We start from the raw sequence: 21,356 nt of genomic DNA, 5'->3' as shown, positions 1-21,356 counted from the left end.
AAGGAGGAATATTAACCTAGGACGAACTGAGTAATACAGCAAATGTGACACTCTCATGATGTAAAATTTTGCTATTTGAATATTCAAAGCCTGTAGGTCAATTAAACTCTAAATCCAATTTCTAAGTGAAACTCACTTAATTTTTATTTTCTGTGAGAATTACACCTGGGAGAATACTAAAATGACTCATAACCACTTAGCCAGTAACATCACTAGCTACCTACTACAGGGAATTTCAACACTTATTAGGGTTTTTTCCTTCGTTTTGTTTTGTTGGAATAGTCACTGCACACTAAATACACCATTAGAAGAACAAATATTAATGCCTAGAACTTTTCATTTTGAGCCCTTTATACACATCACCAACTTAATTCAAATAACATTAGCAAGGCAGGCAGTATATAAAGTAATGCCTATTTTACAGATGGGAGAATATGGCAAAATTGCTTAACTCAAGGCAACACTGACACCAGAGAAAGGTGGGGGTTGAAATGGCTATGACCACAATTAAATGAAATTCTTAGATCCCCAAAATGTGTTGCAGACTGTGTGTCTTTTATTTTTAAAATACTCTTTTGGGGCGCCTGGGGGCCTCAGTTGATTAAGTGTCTGCCTTCCGCTCAGTCATGATCCCAGGGCCCCAGGATGGAGCCCTGGATTGGGCTCCCTGCTCAGCCAGCAGTCTGCATCTCCTTCTGGCCCCCAGCCCCAGCTCATGTCCTCTCTCAGTCTCTCTTGCTCTCTCTCAAATAAGTAAATAAAATCTTAAAAAAAAAAATGTTCTTTTGCCATTAGACTGGTAATCAAAGTGGAATCAGACTCAATAGGTCTATCGTATCTGATTTGTAGTAAGTACTAAGGACCCAATGTGCTGTGTCTAGCTCATCGTTAATTATCCTGTAAAAATGTCCTGATTTATGACCATTTGTCTTATCGTTTAGTTTCTATGGCCCTTAGTGTTACCATATGTAAAATTTGCAGAATAGTTTCATACTTAGTTATTAACCATACATACCTACCTCACATGCTTATATGAGATAAAGGTGGTGAATGTTTGAAAACTCAACTCAATTTCAGTTGTCTTCTGCACAGCATACTCCAAACTCCCCTAAACACAAAGAAAGGAAAACTTACGCTGCCTAAAAAACCAACAACTCAATGCCGGCATCTTAGAGAATTATATTTACTAAAACTTTACTTACTTTCCTTAGAGAAGTATAAGACTGAGAAAGCTATAATGAGATAAATAATAATCAGCCTATGATATGTCTCAACAACCGAACAGCCCTTTCTCATCTACGGCCGACATTTCTGCCTGGCTTATTCAACACTATTCCCAAGCCCCCTCTTCTCTGCCCCAGAAACACTAGCTCTGCAGACAAGCCAATGTGGTCTCGTTCTTCTTCCTTGTGCCTCCACTGGAAAACTTAGAGACTGGCTCTTAAAACCACATGAGGACACGAATGTAGATAAAAAACCAATACTCTCAGGATCACAGAATGGAAAGAAAGGAAGTTGGTAATAGCTGAACTGCCAGTCCAATCCTGAAACTGCCCACCCATAGGCATAATGGGTAAACAAACATTGTCACAGTCTTTAACTGTTAGGTTTTTGTTACTTGTAGCTGAAAATATTCCTAACTGAAATATCACACAGAAAATGGTGGGAAGGAACATAGCTTCACCATAGTTACATTTCCTCTCTGGCTCAGGACAGATATAACTGGGAAGCTCTCCACTACTGTGCAGATATTATATTTTATAATAAATCATTTTTATGTCTCTGATAACACAAAAGGAATCAGTGCGTAAGAAAATATATAAAGTCCAGAAATACACAAAGGAAAGAGAAAATCACCCATAATCTCACTACTTAGAGATAACAGCTATGAATATTTTCCTATATATACCTCTCTTAAATTGTTAAAAATCAGAAGCATACATTTCTCGTTTCCCTCTGTCAAACTACAGGTATATAAATCATGCATAAATATGTATACACATTATTTCATAAAATGAAATCATTCTAATCCATTCAACTGTATTTTCTCTTTTAATATATATTGAAGATACTTCCATGCTAATCAACATCTATTTGCATGGATATACATTTGACTGTATAGAGTTTCACTGGATGGTGATACCTAAATTTATTTTAACATCTAAAAATTTTAGATATTAAAAAACAGCATTTGGCATTCAATTATATACATAAGATACATATTTTTCTCTTGGTACAAAAACATAAATATATACTTCTATCTAAATATAAATACACATATATTCCTTTCAAATTTAAAAAAAATTTCACATAATGCTGTGTTTGCAGGTTTGATTATCTTTTTCTACTAATTAATATTTTATATATTTATCTATTGCATTTTTTAAGGATTAGGTTCTAAAACTAGTATTTTTAAAAATTTTTATTTTATTTAAATTCATTTAATTAACATATAGTGCAATATTAGTTTCATAGGTAGAGTTCAGTGATTCATTAGTTGCATATAACACATGTGCTCATTATATTATATTAATGGCTTTATGATACTTTGCTATCTGGGAATATTAGCATTTAATCAGTATTTCTGTTAGTCATTTAGACTATTCCCAACTTTCGTTGCAAAAAGTCATCAACCCAAAACAAAATTATTTACATATGTCCAAGATAATTTTCTTAAGGTATATTCCTAAAAGTAGAATTACTGGGGTCAAAAAGAATATATTTACATTTAAAAAAATGATTTTATTTATTTATTTATTGGTCAGAGAGAGAGAGAGAGCGGGAGCAAGTACAAGCAGGTAGAACAGCAGGGAGAGGGAGAAGTAGGGAAGAAAAACAGGGAGAAGCTCCCTATTCCCCAGGAATCCTGCTGCAGAGCTCAATCCCAGGACCCTGAGATCATGACCCAAGCTGAAAGCAGATGCTTAACCAACTGAGCCACCCAGGCGTCCCTACATTTTTTTTTTTTAAGATTTTATTTATTTTATTTGATGGAGAGAAATCACAAGTAGGCAGAGAGAGGGGGGGGGGGAAGCAGGCTCCCTGCTGAGCAGAGAGCCCCATAGGGGGCTGGATCCCAGGACACTGAGATCATGACCTGAGTCAAAGGCAGAGGCTTAACCCACTGAGCCACCCAGGTGCCCCAGTCCCTACATTTTTTTTAATTAAGTTTTTTATTTTAATTCCAGTATTACTAACATACAGTGTTAGTCTCAAGTGTACAATACAGTGATTCAGCAAATCTATATATTACTCAGTGCTCATCATGATACGTGTACAATTTGAGCATTTACATTTTTAAAGCTTTTAATGTATTTTTAAATGGTTGTCCAAAACCATTGTAATACCTTGCACTTCTACTAACAGTGTAAGAATATCCATTTCCCTGAAACTGGAATGCATCTGGAGGAAGACAAAATAATCTTCCCCACTGACCCCTTATTTCCTCAACTATGTACATTTACAAAATGCCTTTGCCAGAAACTTATAAAAAAAAAAGAAACAAAGTTGGACACCTGGGTGGCTCAGTTGTTAAGCATCTGCCTTTGGCTCAGGTCATGATCCCAGATCAAGGCCCATATCCGGCTTCCTGCTTGGCAGGAAGCCTGCTTCTCCTTCTCCCCCTCCCCGTTTGTGTTCCCTCTCTCTCTGTGTCTCTCTCCAACAAATAAATGAATAAAAAAAAAAACTTAAAAAGAAAAAAAAAGAAACAAAGTTGAATGTGTTAGAAATTCGCATGGGCAGTGGTAGGCAGAGTCCTGGCAAGGGTACTCCCTACCAATAAGCAGTAGAGGCTGGGGCACAGCAGGGCAAGTGGGAAGGAACAGAAGCTGCAGCAGAGAGAGACGCCTGGGGGTTTCACTGTTTGCAGGTAGCAAACGGGGTGCTGGAAGGTGGAAGAAGAGCTCACCTAAGTGTATCATGGCTAAAAAAAAAAAAAACCACTACTTTGATTCATCCTTCATGGATGATATCCAAAACACTCTCCTCTTCACACACCTTCAAACCATAAAAGGCAAAATTTTCTACAGAGAAGAAAAAAGTGTGGCCTCCTATTTCCATTCTTCAAAGTAAATACCCAAATTATACAGAGTGAAAAGGGACAGTAGGTCATGGTCCTAGTAGATCATATTAAATGAAAACCAACTTGTCTTTCATATGTGAAGCCAACAGACTCTTAAAAGTATAATATGGTGCTGCTCTAGTAGATACAGATCCCAAATTATATGAACATGCAATACACATTATATGCCTAGAGTCAACTTTATCAATGGGAAATTCCAATATGAACCCCATTGATGATTTCTATTACTAAACAGATTTTTTTAATGATAAAATTATAAAATTCTAATTTAAAAAAGTCTAGGGGTGCCTGGGTGGCTCAGTCAGTTGGGCACCCGACTCTTGATTTCGGCTCAGGACTGAGAGTTGGAGCCTCTGCGAGATTCTTTCTCTCCTTCTCCCTCTTTCTCTTCCCCTTCTCCCCCCCACCCCAAAATAAAATAAAATAAGTCTATTGAGGAGCCCAACTAGATAGGATACCTAAAAGTGGGAGACATTAGTTTCGTTCACAGGTGCTGGGGGTCACTGAAGGAGCTAGAGCTGTAGGGGCACAGCTTGTATTTCTCTTTATAAATAAGAACTTGATGGGAAAGGTTTAGGCTGGGCCCTCAGGTACTGGATCCATGCTTCTGGGCTCTCCCCTGGCTGGTGGGGGTCTCCCTCCACTAGAAGAGTTGACAGTTTCTAGCCAAGGCTGAGTGAGGTATCCAGTGAGCATGGTAGGCACAATGCCTTGGGCCTACAACACTTTTAAGGATCCAAAAATTTGTTACTTTTTCATTTCTTTGAAAATCAGGACTAAGGCAGGGTCTGGCAGAAAGAGAACAGTCCTGGATTCTAGGCCAATTCTTCCATGAATTGGCCCGATGATCCTGAGTTCAGGACCACTTTAACGAGGCTTTGGGAATTCAGAGAAGAACACTGTATCCTTATGAATGAAGAATGTTCAGGAAACACAATATGCGCTTGCACAGGGCTTGAAGAAATGCTAGAATCTAATTTGGTAGCTGCTGAATGGCACGCATCTACAGAACAGTTGGCCTTCTAATCATCTGATTTACCGCTTGTACTTTTCTTCAGTGCCTTTTGTCAATACCTAGTCTCCCTATGTTAGATCATGACGTTATGTGTGTGTTCTAAGCAGGAAGCACTTTAAAAAGGAAGCCATGCCTTTTAGCACCAGTTATTCACTAGACTTTAAGAATTTCTCCTTTTCATTGAAAAGGAACATACAGTTCTCTAGATATTGTAGCCTAAAGGAAAATGGGCTGTCAGCAAAAGAGGTAATTTAGCCAGAATTCCTGTGCTCTGTACTTGAGCTACAAACAGGGTCTTCATAAGGGCCTTGTGCACTTTTAAACTTTAATAACTCGGGTTGTACGTGTTAGAGAAACAATCTGTAAACGGTACTCAAAGGTAAATGTATTAAAGTTTAGGACAACTACATTGCACAACTGCACACAATATGTACTCATTTCAGATCCTGTGACAAATGAAATATGGCCAGCAGAATTGAAGTTCATGACAGCTCTAAGAAGAAAATTGAATTTGCCTTTAAATTCCATTTACAGTATACTATCATGTCTACCTCGTATGCTTTTGAAGTTAAAAGTTTAATAATGGCACAGAGACTTTATAAAGATCCTGTACTTGAATTCAGTGATAAGTATAGTTTGAGAGAACATCACACCATCTCTTAGCAAAGATAATATACCTGCTTACTTTGTCTGCTTTTAAAACAGCTTCAGAAACAGAAAGTAGAGTAAGTCTCCACAGTTGGTACAACTCAGTAAACAACAATAAAACAGAATATCTGAAACCAGAGCCAAGTTCCAAGCTTTGCCAAGAGCTTGGCTGAGTGACTCAGAAAAATCAGCTCCCTCTCCTGTACCCCAGGTTTCTTCATTCCATACTAAAAACAGAGTTACAGGGGCCACCAACTCTTTGTCACATGGTGTTTATGAACCTCTATGCGTGTGTAAAAGGAAAAGAGTTACTGTCTTACCCTCTATATTTGCCTAGTCAAAAGTCTATTCCAGTGTATCTCAATATGAGGACAAAACACTAGGAAAAAGCACAAAACAAATGGAGATACTATTCCCTGTTTCCCAAACTACAGGTTGCAAATCTACCAAAAAAATCTGGGCGTGTGCATTTGAGAGGGGGAACAAGAATGAGGTTCTCTTAAAGTCCTTGCTGAACACATAGAGCCGAGAGCTGGGACAGAGTTACACAATTTGCAGATTGCTTTGGCTGGCCTCTGTGTGCTTTGCAAAGTGATTCATTTCCTTTATTTGGTCAAGATAGAGAAATATTGGGCACATACAAATTTGATGTGGTTTTTGATTGGAATAGTTTATCAGGTAAGTAGGTAAGATTTCATGATAGAGGGGCACCTGGGTGGCTCAGTGGGTTAAAGCCTCTGCCTTTGGCTCGGGTCATGATCCCAGGGTCCTGGAATCGTGCCCCACATCAGGATCTCTGCTTAGCGGGGAGCCTGCTTCCTTCTCTCTCTCTCTTGCCTACTTGTGATCTCTGTCTGTCAAATAAATAAATAAATATTTTTAAAAAAAGATTTCATGATAAACATGGAGAGCATTTTAACATTTAAGACTAAGGGCAGCTGGAGAAAACAGTGTAATCCAAAGATGTCCATATTCCCAGCTTCCCCTCCTGGAAACTTCTGCTCCTCATTGCTTTCCTGCTTTCCTGGAGGGACACAGGTATTGTTCTGCTCCATCACAACATTCTTCCTAAGGGAGTCTGATAAACATCTTCACACTTGGGGCTCCTGGGTGGCTCAGTGGGTTATGCCTCTGCCTTTGACTCCGGTCATGATCTCAGAGTCCTGGGATCGAGCCCTGCATTGGGCTCTCTGCCTCCCCCCGCCCGCCCCCGCTTCTGCTTCTCTGCCTAGTTGTGAACTCTGTCAAAAAGATAAATAAAATCTTTAAAAAAACAAAAAGCAAAAAAAACTCATCTTCACATTAAGTTGCAAGCTGCTACTAACTCCACCAGCGGTACTGTATTTTAATAGAAGCCAAGTTCAAGGAGTAAACTGAATGATCAGTTTGACTGAATGACTGAATGACTGAATGATTTCAGGCAATCCTGAAGCTGGAGAAATATCAAGGGGAAGCAAAAGCAAAGAGGCAGGCCTTGCTTAGGGCCCCGAAATTCTGGAGTGAGCAGTCTTCTCCCCGGTCAACTCTGCCCTCAGCAGTTAGCTAGGCTCTACTCAAAGTAGGCCATGGGTTGCATGCAGACTTTGGGAGATAGTCTGGAAATGTAGATTTTGGGGTGACCTGGTGGGCTTCAATATTTGGGAAAAATGGACATGACATTGCTCCTCTGGAGTTTTTTCTTCAAAGTCCTCAGATAAGACTGGAAAGAAAGACTTCAGCTTTCCAGCTGGAAACCTGGAAAGCTGAAGAAGAGCTAATATCTCAATTGCCATTGACTCAAGAATAGGCAGTGGGCTAAGCCCCTTAGCTCTAGGGCTGCCGCAGGAGGGGGCCCTTGGACCAGTAAAGGCAGGAATTACTCCATTTAATAGAATTTAACCAAACAAAGATGTACTCTATTCTGGACTGTCTATTTATAACTTTGAAGGCATAAATTAGAAAAAGTTCGTCTATGCTGGTATTGGCTTGAAAAGATTTTGTTGAATCCAAACTTTGGAGTAGAATCTTTTTTCAGAGTAAAGGTTTGGGGCTACTGAAATATGTTGTTGCCTCCATCCCACTCGTTTTTCATTAGGAGCTTTCCAAAAATGTTATACTATTACTGTATTGTTATTTGATTTGTGGTAATGTATTTGAACACTCACTCCAAACTCTCTTCCTTGGCCTATCTTTGATAGAATTGCCCTCTCTTTATAAATAGGGCAGGTAGCCAGCATGCCTCAGACAAAAAAGTCCCAGTTTAAATGGAGCATCAATCAAAAGTACAAATGCCAAAGCTCTTTCCTGAAGTTCTCTGCTATCATTTGGGGAAAAAGAGAACACCTAATGCATCATCTTGATGCATATGGTCTTGCCCTCATAGGAAAAAGCTTTTAGAATGCTCAAGGCAGCATTTACAGCATTCAGACATTTTTAAAACTTTAATTCAAGTGTGAATTAGTACTCTTGGTTTGGTTTTTTTTTTTCCTTTTTTTTTTTTTTTTTTTTTTTTTTTAAGATTCTATTTATTTATTTGACAGACAAAGATCACAAGTAGGCAGAGAGGCAGGCAGAGAGGAGAGAGAGGGAAGCAGGCTTCCCGCCTAGCAGGGAGCCCGACACGGGGCTGAATCCCAGGACCCCAAGACCATGACCCGAGCCAAAGGCAGAGGCTCTAACCCACTGAGCCACCCAGATGCCCCTTGGTTTGTTTCTTTTATGTGCTAGCTAACCTAAGGGTTTCACTGGGAAGTCTCTTGGGTAATGCTTGGCAAAATTGTTCTCATCTATGTTCCACCCATAGCGCTGGTGTCATACCTTCTAGTCCTGGTTCTTCTACCTAATCTCTCTGAACTTCAGTTTCCTTGTCTATAAAAAAAATAAAGACAGAAAAACAGAGACAATAATATCAATGTGTATTACTAAACAACAAGAAAGGTCCCTACACACCAAAACACGCACCTGCTAGAGGCTCTCACACAGAGCAGGAGTGAAAGCAGTACACACCTCTGTTCTGCTTCTCCCTTATCCCTGCGTTCCTTGTGGGGCAGACTGCTTTAGCTAACACTGACATTCCTTCCAGACAGACTGCTAAAAGGACTAAGGAAAAAAAACAAATTTTTATTATACTATTAAGCCAGAAAAGCATACTTGAATGAACTTTGTGCATCTCTTTAAGAAAATGTTTACAAATACCAGGATTTCTTCATTTCTGAATCAAACGCAGTACCAACAAGGACCAGTCCCATATGAGAGAAGGAAGTACAGTCAGGCCTCAGGTGTCCCTCAACAGTCTTGCTGTCTTCAGCGGTGGAAACCACACTGCCCCCTAACATGTCTCAGACTGTCACAGACTTAGATGAGATAAAGTTACAGTGAAGTGCTCTGCTCCCCCTTAACCAGTCTGCAATACGAAGTATTGTTATGACTCTACCATGACCTACAGCATAGTTTAGATGTTAAAAATAACTCTGGGCGCCTGGGTGGCTCAGTGGGTTAAGCCTCTGCCTTCAGCTCAGGTCATGATCTCAGGGTCCTGGGATTGAGCCCTGTATCGAGCTCTCTGCTCAGCAGGAAGCCTGCTTCCCCCTCTTTCTCTGCCTGCCTCTCTGCCTACTTGTGATCTCTCTCTCTCTCTGTGTCAAATAAATAAATAAAATCTTAAAAAAAAAAAAACTCTGCTCTGTCTTTCCAGTTGTATATTGAATCAGGCTGTATGTTTGTTGGTACAGGAAGTCTTAAACTAGCATTATTTTTTTTTAAGATTTTATTTATTTATTTGACAGAGAGAGATCACAAGTAGGCAGAGAGAGGAGGAAGCAGGCTCCCCGCCGAGCAGAGAGCCCTATGCGGGACTCGATCCCAGGACCCTGAGATCATGACCTGAGCCGAAGGCAGCGGCCTAACCCACTGAGCCACCCAGGCGCCCTTAAACTAGCATTATTTATTTGCATGAAGTAGTACTGAGTTTGGAATAGGGTTAAGAAAGCCCAAGAGGTCCTGTCATTTCCAATGCACTTTGTTTCACATACAGGTCTCAGAATTTGAGGCTACCTTAAAATCCCCCATACCCTGCTAAACCCTCTCTAAAGTATTTATTTGTGCCTGGGCTCTTCCAGCTTGGACAGCAGTCCTTGGAGAATGGGAAACCTTCTTACCATTCATAGAGATCTGTTCCCTCTGTATATAGTTCTGATTATCAGAAAGTATAACTTTGGGCTCTAAATTATAATCTGCCTCCTTGAAACTATTTTTAAGAGTGTTCGGTGAAAAAACTTTTTTTTTTTTCCGGATAACAATGGTCATTTACACTTACTGTACAAAGCTCAGAAAATGCGACAAAAATATAAAAAATTAAAAATCACCCATTATCATGAAACCCCAAGATAACCACTTTGCTTTTATTTTAGTGCTCTCTCATACTCTCTCTAAACGATATCATATGACACATGCAACATTTTATTCTGCTTTTAAAAATTCTGGTAAGGTGTTTAAATTTCTCTGAAAACATAATTTTCCCCCGACAGAATATTATAAAAATTTTCAACCTAAAGAAAAGTTGAAAGAATTTTACGGTGAATGGCCATAAATGCATCACTGAACTTCTGCCATTAACACTTCACTATGTTTATGGTTATCCCGCGTTTAGTCATCTATTCACCTCATGAACCCATCTTATCTTTTTGATGCACTGCAGACATTGCAGACATCATCACACTTCCTTCCAAAAAGTCAGCATTCATATTTTTAACTAAAGTCCAATATTAATACTTTTCTGTGAAAAACTTACACATAGTGAAATACACAGATCTTAAGCATATATGCACTAAGTTTTGGCAGATGCACACCTGTGTAACCCAAGCCCGAATCAAGGTACTGAATATTATCCTAACCCCAGAAAGTGCCCTTATGTCCAATTAATCCTTGCCTGCATCACCAACCCCTAGTTTTGCCAAGTCATGAATTTCATGTCATTGCCTAGTATGAAATTCGTATGGCTGGGATCATACAGTATGCACTCTTCTGTGTGAGGCTTAAGTCTTTCAGTGTGTGGTTTTTTAACTTCTTTTTTAGATTTATCCATTTTGCTGTGTTATACACAAACAAGCAGTTGTTTGTTCCTTTTTACTGCTAGTAACTATCTCATTGTATGAATATACCAATTTATCCATTTTCCTACTGGACATCTGGGCTAAGCCCAGTTTTTGACCATTACAAATAAATCTGCTATAAACATTCTTAGATGAGTTGTTTTGTGAATGTAAGTTTTTTCTTTTACATGAGTAAATATTTAAGAGTGGAATTTATGGATCTAGTGTGAGTATATGTTTAGACTTAAGAAACTGTGAAACTTTATCTAAACTGGTTACACCATTTTACATTTCCAACAGCAATGTCTAAGAGTTCCAACTGATCTACAACCCTGTCAATATTTTATGTTGTAGTGTTTCTGACTACAGATATACTGGTGGGTATACAGTGGTATTTCATTATGCTTTTAATTTTAATTTGCATTGCCCTGATCACTAATGATGATGAACATTTTCCCATGTGCTTACCTGCTAATCAGACTGTTCTTTTTCTAACATGTCTTCTAAAATCTTTTGCCTGTTTTTAATTGGGTGTTTTGTCTTTTTATTGTTGAGTTTAGGAGTTCATTATATATCCTACTTACCAATCCTTTGTCTAACACGTGTTTTATGAATATTTTCTCCTGGTCTGTGGCTTCATTTTCTTAATGGATTTGAAAATATAATTGTTTAGTAACTACAAAAAAATTCAGTGTTATGAATTTGTATAGTTCATTTCACCACTTCTCTACTGTTGGGTACTGAGGGCTTTTCTGTTTCATTTACAAATAACATTTGTGATGAACATTTCTGTACATCCTTTAATATTTTAAACACTCACCCTTTGCCACATGTGTTGAAACTCTTTTCCCATAGTTTGCCAACAGCACCTCAAATTTTTTAGACTGTTGAACTCTAAAAATACTTCTGAGCAGACACTCTGCATTTAGATAGGCCTAAACCTGATAAATTAGCTACAGACTTGAGCAAAATAACTTCCCTAAACCTCAATTTCCTCATCTTTATGGGACTGTTGTGTCAATGAGTTATGTAGTCCTTGACATAGTATCTAGTATACATTGTATGATGTGCTTAATAAATGTTAGAGAGCTTGACGATGATTTTTACTTTTGTTTTTTTTTTAATGCTTTTTGTTTATTTTACCAATTTCAAGATCACTGAAATATTCACTTATATTTTCTTCTTGTTTTTGGCTTCTTAAAAAATTTTCACTCATCAATTCAACTCATATAATCTTAAAAAATCATCATTTTTTTCTCCTCCATCCCCATAGTCAGAGCTCATTTTATGAATTACATAATTGAGTTGATATAGAATAGAACTGTCTAAACAAGGGTATATTAGTTCAACATTGCTGTGTAATAAATTATCCCCAAAACTTAGCAATTTAAAACAATAAACATTTATATGAATAAGTGTTAACAGTTTGCATTCTTTTGGTCCCCTTTTATAAAAATACCTCTAAAAATTTTTTTTAAAATCCTCTAGAATTTTTATCATGCCTCACTCTGACAGAGACATTCTTCATCATAATTTGGTGCAAACTCTTCAATTACCATAGTTCTAATAATTTCCTTATTTTGAATAGCTCTGTTAGATTCCTTTTGACACAATCATATTATTTTCTTCCTTTAACCTGCTCATGTAACAAATAGCACTGACCCACTGCCCAATGTTAGACCATTCTTGTATTCTCAAAGTAAATAGGAGCTGCTGATATGTTGACATTATAGTCAGGATTTCTTTTTTCAGGATTTCTGTTTTGAGATTTATATGTGAATCCATCCTCTTATGGGTCCCTATTTTGTTTCCCATACGTGTCTTTTAAGCAACATGCAATTAGAATTTGATATCTGACACACAGCACAAAACATGCTTTAGCTATTAATATATTCTGTGGCTCTAGATCTGGCTTTATGTTAAAAGTAATTTTTTACAATATTCTTCTTTCAAAAAATGGTTTGTTTTGTGAGCTGTACAAAACTGTGGGAAACCTTCTTACCATCACAGAGATCCGTTCAACCTGTATACAGTTCTAGCAGAAAGTTTATTTTTAATTGACTTAATACCCCCCAGCGCCCTACGCCTCCACTGCCTCCCCACACATGCTCACCCTTCTCCTCAAAAAATGTTTTATATATTATATTCATTTCAAGGATCATTTTTTATTGATCATTTAAACTTAACTCTTTAAGTGGGTCAGATTTTTACTGTTAGTCCTTTCATAGCGCAATTTCTCCTATTTTCTTATCTATTTTCAATTCACATTTTGTTAGTTAATTTTCATGTTAACTATTCAAAACAGATGGTACAGATAACTTTGCTCAGCAACACAATGGTTTCTGGTTCAGGGTGCTCCAGGGTTGTAGTAACTTGGAGACTTAGAACCACAAGGCTCTATCTTACCGATGCGTAATGACTGTCCAGTGAGGTTTTGCAGAGAATGCAAAACAGGTTCTAAATCATTCAAAATTTTGCTTGTTTGGGCCATTTCTAAAATAAATGGATATGTAAAAACTTGGGTGTGGTGCCAGTGGGCTTTTGAGCTAACAAATCTCAGCCTCCTGGGAAGAAAGAAACAACCTAGGGGTTAATACACAGAGGCCATCTTTGGCTCACTTGTAATAATATTTTTTAGTGATTTCCCCAACAAATTTCGTAAAGTCTGAATTCTTTATTATGTGTGGCCACTGAAGTCTCCTTTCAGTTGTTTAGTGGTCAGCTAATGACTGGATAAGCATTTCCTTAAGTGTCAGGGACCAATTAATCTCTAGCTTGTATTTTATTCACATTCTCCTGCTTTTGTTGTTGATTATTGTGGGTTTTTTTTTTCCTTCTACTTCACTGTCCATTCCTTTGTCTCTTTTGGCACTGATTTTTTTCATCCCTCCAACCTCTAAATCCCAAGGGTGGTAGGGCTCAATCCTTGCATTTCCTTTTTATCCACACTCACTTTGTTAGCAGTATGTACCTTTATGACTTCCAATACCATCTACCTGCTGACAGCTTCTCTATTTATCTCCAGCCTAGCTCGCCCCTCAATTTGACACTTGTATATGCAGTTGCCTGTTTGATATGTCCATCTAGATATCTTGCAAGTAACTCACATTTAACATATACATTCAAAACCAAATTCTCACCCATAGCTATATTTGTTCTCAGTCTTCCCCACTGCAGTGAATGTCAACTCGATTCTTTCTGCTACTCAGACCGAAAATCTGAAGTTGTCCTTGACATCTTTATTTCTCTTGTGTATTTAACCTGTTAGCAATCATGATTTATTCAGATCGTCAAGATTTATTCAGAATCCTGTCATTTTGCACTACTTCCAGTTGCTATTTCCGTGGTCCAAGCCACTAGTATTTTTTTTTTCTTGGCTTTAAATAGCCTTCTAACTGATCTCCTAGCCTCTACCACTGCTTTCTCCCTCCAAAGTCTATTCTTATTAAAACGGCCACAGTGATCCTTTAAAAATCCTATCAAGTCAGTCCTCTGTTCCAAACTCTTCAATGGCTTTTTCAGCCTTCTCAGTAAAAGCTCAAATTCTTTGAATGGTCTACAAGGTCTAAGTGGTCTAGTACCTCATTACACCACTAACCTCCTTTCTCAAATACTCCCTCTTCACACTCTGCTCCAGCCACACCTGCCAGCATGCTTGAACTTGCTGGTTCCTCTATCTAGAACTCTTGCCCCAGATACCAACTGGCTGGCTATTTCTGGTCTTAGCTGAATACCACCTTATTGGTGATATTTCCCTGGCCATCATTTTAAGGAAGTGAGCTCCCTCTTCCCACTGCAGACACTCTTCATCCCCCTTTTTTTTCTTTGTTGTTCTTATCACCATCTAAAACACTATACTTCTGGAGTACCTGAGTGGCTCAGTTGGTTGAGCTTCTGCCTTCAGCTCAGGTCAAGATCCCAGGGTCCTGAGATCAAGCCCCACATCGAGCAACCTGCTCAGCAAGGAGTCTGCTTCTCCCTCCCCCTCTGCCTCACTCCGTGCTCCTGTGCATACGTGCTTTCTCTCTCTAATAAATAAATTCTTTTAAAAAATACTACAGTTTTGTTTATATGCTTATTCTTAGTATCCCCCAGTCTAAAACGTGAGAGAGCAAGGATATCTGCTTTGTTTACTGCTTTAACTTTACTATCTAGAATAGTGCTTGGCATATTGTAGGTACTTAATAAATACTTGTTTTGAAACTGGATTTGACACATGTCTGCAAGATAACTTGGATTTTAGAAAATAAAACATCTGATCCAACCTTAACCTGTGCCAGTCAGTCATCTTCTCTCTTCAGCTTGCCAGGCAACATAATTTGGTCGACACGGGCTAGTTAGTCCTTGATTTCAGCTAAGAGGAGGCACCCAGACTCTGTATTGCCTGGTGTCCGTGATAAGGATGCATTTAGATAGCTTTAAGATCATACTCTTTGTTCATTTACATCTATACACATCACCATTCCTTCAAATCCACTGAAACTAATTTCCTACCTTTTGAACAACTTAAGATAGTATTCTCTTAAGGTAAGCTCATAAACATTTATTTTAGAAAATTTTGATAATCAAAGAAAATATGAGGAAAAAAATCAGTCTCCCTATGCAAGTAAAATCAATGTTTGCATTTTATATTTCCTTATAGTCTTTTGTCTATTCCAAAAATGTATATCGTTCACATAATCATAACTATACTTATATTTTCCATTTGAGTATACCACAAGTGAATAAAGTTTTCAAGTACTCTAAGTAGCTACAATGATTTGGGGAGACTTAAATGCTGAATTGGTAAACATTCAGCTAACCATTCTCTTGAAAGAAATCTGGTTTGAGCAAATTGCTTTCCCAGAGGCAGTCTCTCTAGGACAGCTCCTTAAACCAAAGAGGCTAATAATTACATTGAAACCTGTACTGGATGGTCTTGTAAAAGGGTATCTGGTTTGCCATTAAAAATTATAATTGCATTAACCTCACATTTCTGGTGGTTGAAGCACTAAGGCTGACCTTCTTGCATTCCTTCCTCATATCTACCTGTAACTGTGACTTTGCAGGGAGGGGGCCTACCTCTTGGAGGTGAGTTAAGAGGCGACTCTCCAGCTGTCATGAGTGGAATTACCACTTTAATTTAATTACAGGTTTTCTTCAATGGGCAGGATGTTGTTAAAGTGATTTTGTCTGTCATTTCTCCCGAAAGTTTGTGATCAGTTTGGTTAGTCTTTAGAATATTAATAGTCTGTTTCTTGATTCTAATTAAGTTACTAGTACCTAAGCAAAATAGCCATTAAGAGCTATGGAAATGTAATTGCTCCACCAACTGGTCAGCTATAATATTTTATTACAGCAATAGAAATGAAAACAATACTGTTTGCCTATAGGAAAACTTGCAAAAAAGTAATTTCATTTAAAAATAGGAACACGTTTTTAAAAAGGTCATTCTTTGAAATAATTTGTGAAGTCAATTGCTTTTTTTCCTTCTTGTTGAATATACTTTTTAAAACTTATTTTTCTAAGTTATATTCCAAATTCCAATATGTTTATTAAATTCGTGTTCTTGTTCCTTGTGTGAGCCAGTGACTGAAATAGACTTAAGGTGGGACATTTCCCAAGAGTATTTACTATTAAAAGGGAACCCGTAGTTAATCCCAATGCATACCAAGTTAATTAACCTAAAAAACAAAACAAAACATCACCTGTTTAAGTATGTGTAGTCTTCACACATACTGCTCTGTTCGTGGCAGTTAAAAGAAAGAATATTTCTGACGATTCGTTTTTTACATCTTTCTATTTATTTTTCCCATCCCATTAAGTCACTAAGCCCTCTTGTGTGAAAAGAAAATAGTCTATTATGCTTTTGCTCCTCGGAGCTTTTCCCAAGACAGACTACTCTCAGTAGTGACAATCCTCCATGAGGAAAAAGTTGCTCAGACACGGCCAGAGAGGAGGCAGGAAACCTGGAAGTCTGGTTTCTCCTTGCCATCAGCCTTCCGTGTGGGTCTGGGAGCCCATAGAACTTTTTTGGGTCCGAGTCTCCTTATCCATAGCGTGAGACCCTCCTATAGATCACCCCACTTCCATGAGTTGCGGTTACACTTATGAATAAAAAGGCATAAAATTCTTCATGAAATGTGGATGCTTTAGAGCCGTGTGCTGAGTACTGATTATAAAAGAACTTCTGTCAAATACCATGTGAAGGATGGTTAGATTTATATGTGTTTATATGGTGGGATACACGCACGCATACATTTATTTACACACACTATCCTTCTTATTCAACTCACCTCACACGATGCTGACAGTGGACTACAGTTTGTCACTTTTTTCACTCAAAGTTCTCTGACGGCATATCTTTAAATGTTCAAGGCATATCAATTAAAGGGGCTTCACAAAGTCAGCTGTCTCCACACTTCTAGAAGGTATGGTGGTTAAACCACCTCATAAAGATTTGTGTTATCAAGTGACCATTCACTTACTCGTTCATGATATATTTATCGAGTACTTAATGTCTGTCAGCTTCTGCGCAAGGAACAATATCCTTAAAGAAAGAGGGAAAGAATGAGGAGGAGGAGAATTCCTTGGGAAATGGTGACAGAATTAGGGCCAGTTACTTGGGAGTTTATCCACTAAAACTGTCGTGTCTTCAAAAGACTGACTTTAAATGCTGAAACTGCAAAGAAAAAAAATTGAGCATGAGAATACCTTTTGCAAATTTTTGGTTACAAGAGGGGCTGTGGTGGTGAACAGGAAGGAGGTGGTGGTGGTGTTTCCAGGTATCGAGGACATCATAGTATTTGTCTAGAAAACAGAAGGTGATAAGATGTCACTTAAACATGAAGCACTAAGTAAACTGCGAGGACTCAGGAATTAGATGGGAAACAGTTACTAAAGGAGAAGAATAAATCTGGATAAACCAAAAGTCAGAATGCCCAAGCATAGGGCAATTAGACTCTGAAAAATGTTATTTCATAACAAAGGAGCGAAGAAACAGCAGGGGAGAATTCCCGAAGGCTCAAGGCCCCTGATTTCCTCCTATTCTTTTGTAACTCGATTTACAACCCACTAACGAATTCCCCCTCTCTCACCCACACCATTCCTCACATCCTCTTTATTTTCAAGGTGCTGGCCCTGACTCATCCTACACCTCTTCCTACACCTCGCCATGCTCTCAAGCCTCCCTTTGCAATACACTCTCGCCGCTACTTCAGAGCTCAGTGGAGCACACAGGATTCAGACTGCCTCCATTTTCCACCTCTCTCTTTCACCCCGGAGGACCATCGTCTGCCTGCTCTTCCGTACCAGCTGGATTTGGGTGAAAACCAGGGCCCCAGGGTGAAGGACTGCTTTCTGTTTCTTGCTAAATTGGGGGGCATTTCTAAAGTTACCACAGGGCTCAGCCCACCTCCTCTCTGTGCTTTGCCACAAAGCAAAATGTTAAGCAGCCACATTTCCAGAACTGCTTTTGTAGAGTTAGGCCCTGAGCAAGGTGTGGAAGAGCCTGCAAACTGCCTCAGGGGCCCACGCCTGCTGGGGGTGTAGTTGCCCCTGTTTCCCTCCAAGCCCGTGCTGCCCAGTGTGGAGCTGTGCTTCTGCTTCCCAGGCTTCTAGGTGGGACTGTAGCTTTTTTTTTCTTCTAAGCTTCCCTTTCAAAGTAATCACTGCAGGAAGTTATCCATGTATTCTGATGACGCTAAGAATATTTTTGAAATTCTTCTGTGGTAATTTGAAGAACAAATTTATATCAAGAAAATCAGGATCGATTTACAGCTGCACCCCTTTTCAAAACTCAGTTCGGCTGGCCTCCACATGAATTTCTTACTTCAGAAATCAAATCTATTTTTTCTGAAGATATTCAAGATAAAGTGGTGTAGGCTTTGAATACGATCCCAAGAAAGGGGTTCTAAAACTTTGTCGAGAATTATTAACACCTTGGTCTCCCAGGATACCATTTTGATTTATTTGGATGGATTAAGTCTGGAATATTTATTTTAAGGCAATCAAGCAAACCACAATATTTGGTTTCATGGTAGAGGATCTCATTTCTCCAAGGAGGGTCACACATCTTGAGAAAACTCCCAAGTTTCTCATTGTCTCAGAACTCCTTACAATGAAATTTGATCACTAAGTAAAAGGACAGTTTATTTTTAATTACATTGGTTCACTTCCAATATGTTTAGGAACTTGACCTTTAAACTTTTGCAACTTGGACTAAACATTCATCTTGTGTTTACTCTGCTAGGTATTATGGAAGATACATAAGTGAAACTAGCTACTCTCCTTCCCTCCTTCTCATGTTTAGTGAACTTCTATTCATCCTCCAAGAACCCAATTTGACATCTTCTAAGACAATGAACTGACATCTGACGCCAAAATTTTACATATTACTCCACGTATAATCTCCACATGAACTATGCACTGAGACTATTGAATTGAGGTGTCACTGAAAGACTATGAAGTGTAATATGTTTTACATTTAAAATCCTTATTATTTGACATCTGATCTAGAAAGGATTCTCTTTCCTCTTCTAAACAAGATAAACAAAGTACAAACATGAGAAGGTGAATCAAAAATACAGATTCCTATATTGTCACATCCTTGGAAATTTTTCATATCCTATAGAAGAAAATCACAGAAATATCTTAAGCAGATAAAATTATGTAGGATTAATGTAGCAGTGATTATAGAAAAATATAGGTCAGAATTGTGGACAATTAAATGTTGCTTCTTTCCCCCTCAAAACTAGTGTTCTCAATCAATGTGTATACAATGGAAGAAAGGCATCATTTCCATAAAGACTTTTTTTAATCCAGAGATGACACAGGGCCAGGTGGTATTTCTTAAATACAACATTTAAAATGTTGTTTAAACAAAACATTAACGAGCTAGATAATAATGTTAGCTTTATTAGCCAGAATAACTGGGGTATTCCAAAATGACAGCAGTTGGCTAATGGAGGTATTTAATTCTCTCAACAATGACTTTTTTCAACATTAATAAAATTTTCAAACATAAATCCAATTTCTAAAACTTTTACAATGAGCACCCATTTACCCACCACCTAGATTTTTACCATTAATGTATTTCTATACTTGCCTTATCACTTACTATTACCCATTTACCCATTCCTTGATACATCTTTTTGAAGCTTTTCTTTTTTTTTTTTTTAAGATTTTATTTATTTATTTGACATACAGAGATCACAAGTTGGCAGAGAGGCAGGCGGGTGGGGGTGGGGGGGAAGCAGGCTCCCTGCTGAGCAGAAAGCCCCATGTGGGGCTAGATCCCAGGACCCTGGGATCGCGACCTGAGCCCAAGGCAGATGCTTTAACCCACTGAGCCACCCAGGCACCCCGAAGCTTTTCAAAGTAAACTGCAGTACACATCTTTCTAAATATTCAGCATGCATATCATTAACTGGAGTTCTATATTTATGGGTTTTTGCTTTTGAAGTAAAATTTATACATGAGGAATTGTACAAATCTTAAATGTACATGTACTGAGTTTTGACAAATGCATACTCCTGTGTAATACAGACCCCTATCAAATATAAAACATTACCCTTACTGCAGAAAGTTCCTTCATGTTCCTTCCTAGTTAATCCCTGCCCCAATCCCCACAAATTAGTTTTCAACATGAAGACTTTGAAAAATTTGATGAAATTTCAAAGATTTATTTATTTATTTGACAAGAGAGATAGAGAGCACAAGTGGGCAGAGTGGCAGGCAGAGGGAGAGGGAGAAGCAGGCTCTCCAGTGAGCAGGGAGCCTGATGAGGGGCTCAATTCCAGGATCCTGGGATCATGACTAGAGCCAAAGACAGCCACTTAACCTACTGAGCCACCCAGGTGCCCCAAACTTGATGAAATTTTAATAAACTCCTCTCCTCTTAATAATAATGTACCTAAAATATTTACATCAAATAGAGAACAAGGTTGGCTTAGTAGTTAATATCATTTTCTTTGCAAGATTACCAAGTAAAGTATCTTGTCCTTACCCTGCACCATGCCTATAAATCTTATATGTTAAAAACAGTTGGCCCTGGGTCTTTGTGGACTAGGTTGTTGGGGAAACCTCACATAGTTGCCTTCCTCATTGCTTGGGGTACACAAAGGGAAAGTGAGGCTGTCACATTCTTTAGCCTATTCCTCCCTGGAGTGGCCTATTGCCTCTGTCAGCATGAGGCTTTTTACATTCTTCCATCAGTTCGGAAGGACAGGATAACTCAAAAAAGAGAACTGCCTTCAGTTGGGTTAAATAAAGGGCTCTAGGAAAGGGAAGCGTTAATGTTGAGAACGCTCCTCTAGCTGAAATGGAATGAGGGAAGGAGCCATGAGTGTGTGCTTTGGCATAGTTTTGGGTCAGAGAAATGAAGGTGAAGAGGGTAAAGTTAACAGCAAAGAAAAAGGAAAGTAAAGAAAAAGATGAACACTGAGAAAACATGGGGAGAGATTTCCTAGTTTTCTCTTTAAAAAGTTATCTTCCAGGGGCTAATGTTCAGCCCAGAGGGCTGCTGACCACTAGGCTCTAACTCCTAAGACAGCTCTCAGTA

General features: G+C 38.5%; 1 long non-coding RNA gene across 1 annotated transcript in view; it reads right to left on the bottom strand.

Annotated features, from left to right (window-relative positions):
• Positions 1 to 21,356, bottom strand: part of LOC123388322 — a 45,142-nt gene that overhangs the window by 8,567 nt on the left and 15,219 nt on the right. The window contains exons 2-3 of the long non-coding RNA XR_006602887.1: positions 17,510 to 17,605; positions 1,020 to 1,108 (exon numbers count right to left, since the gene is read on the bottom strand). This is a non-coding gene — a long non-coding RNA (uncharacterized LOC123388322). The remainder of the gene's footprint in view (positions 1 to 1,019; positions 1,109 to 17,509; positions 17,606 to 21,356) is intronic.

Source organism: Mustela putorius, unplaced genomic scaffold (assembly GCF_011764305.1).
Source record: "Mustela putorius furo isolate JIRA1106 unplaced genomic scaffold, ASM1176430v1.1 tig00003898_pilon_pilon_pilon, whole genome shotgun sequence".
In the NCBI taxonomy this organism is placed as follows: domain Eukaryota; kingdom Metazoa; phylum Chordata; class Mammalia; order Carnivora; family Mustelidae; genus Mustela; species Mustela putorius.
Note: the sequence above shows the minus strand (reverse complement) of the source record. Positions and strands in the feature narration are given on the sequence as shown.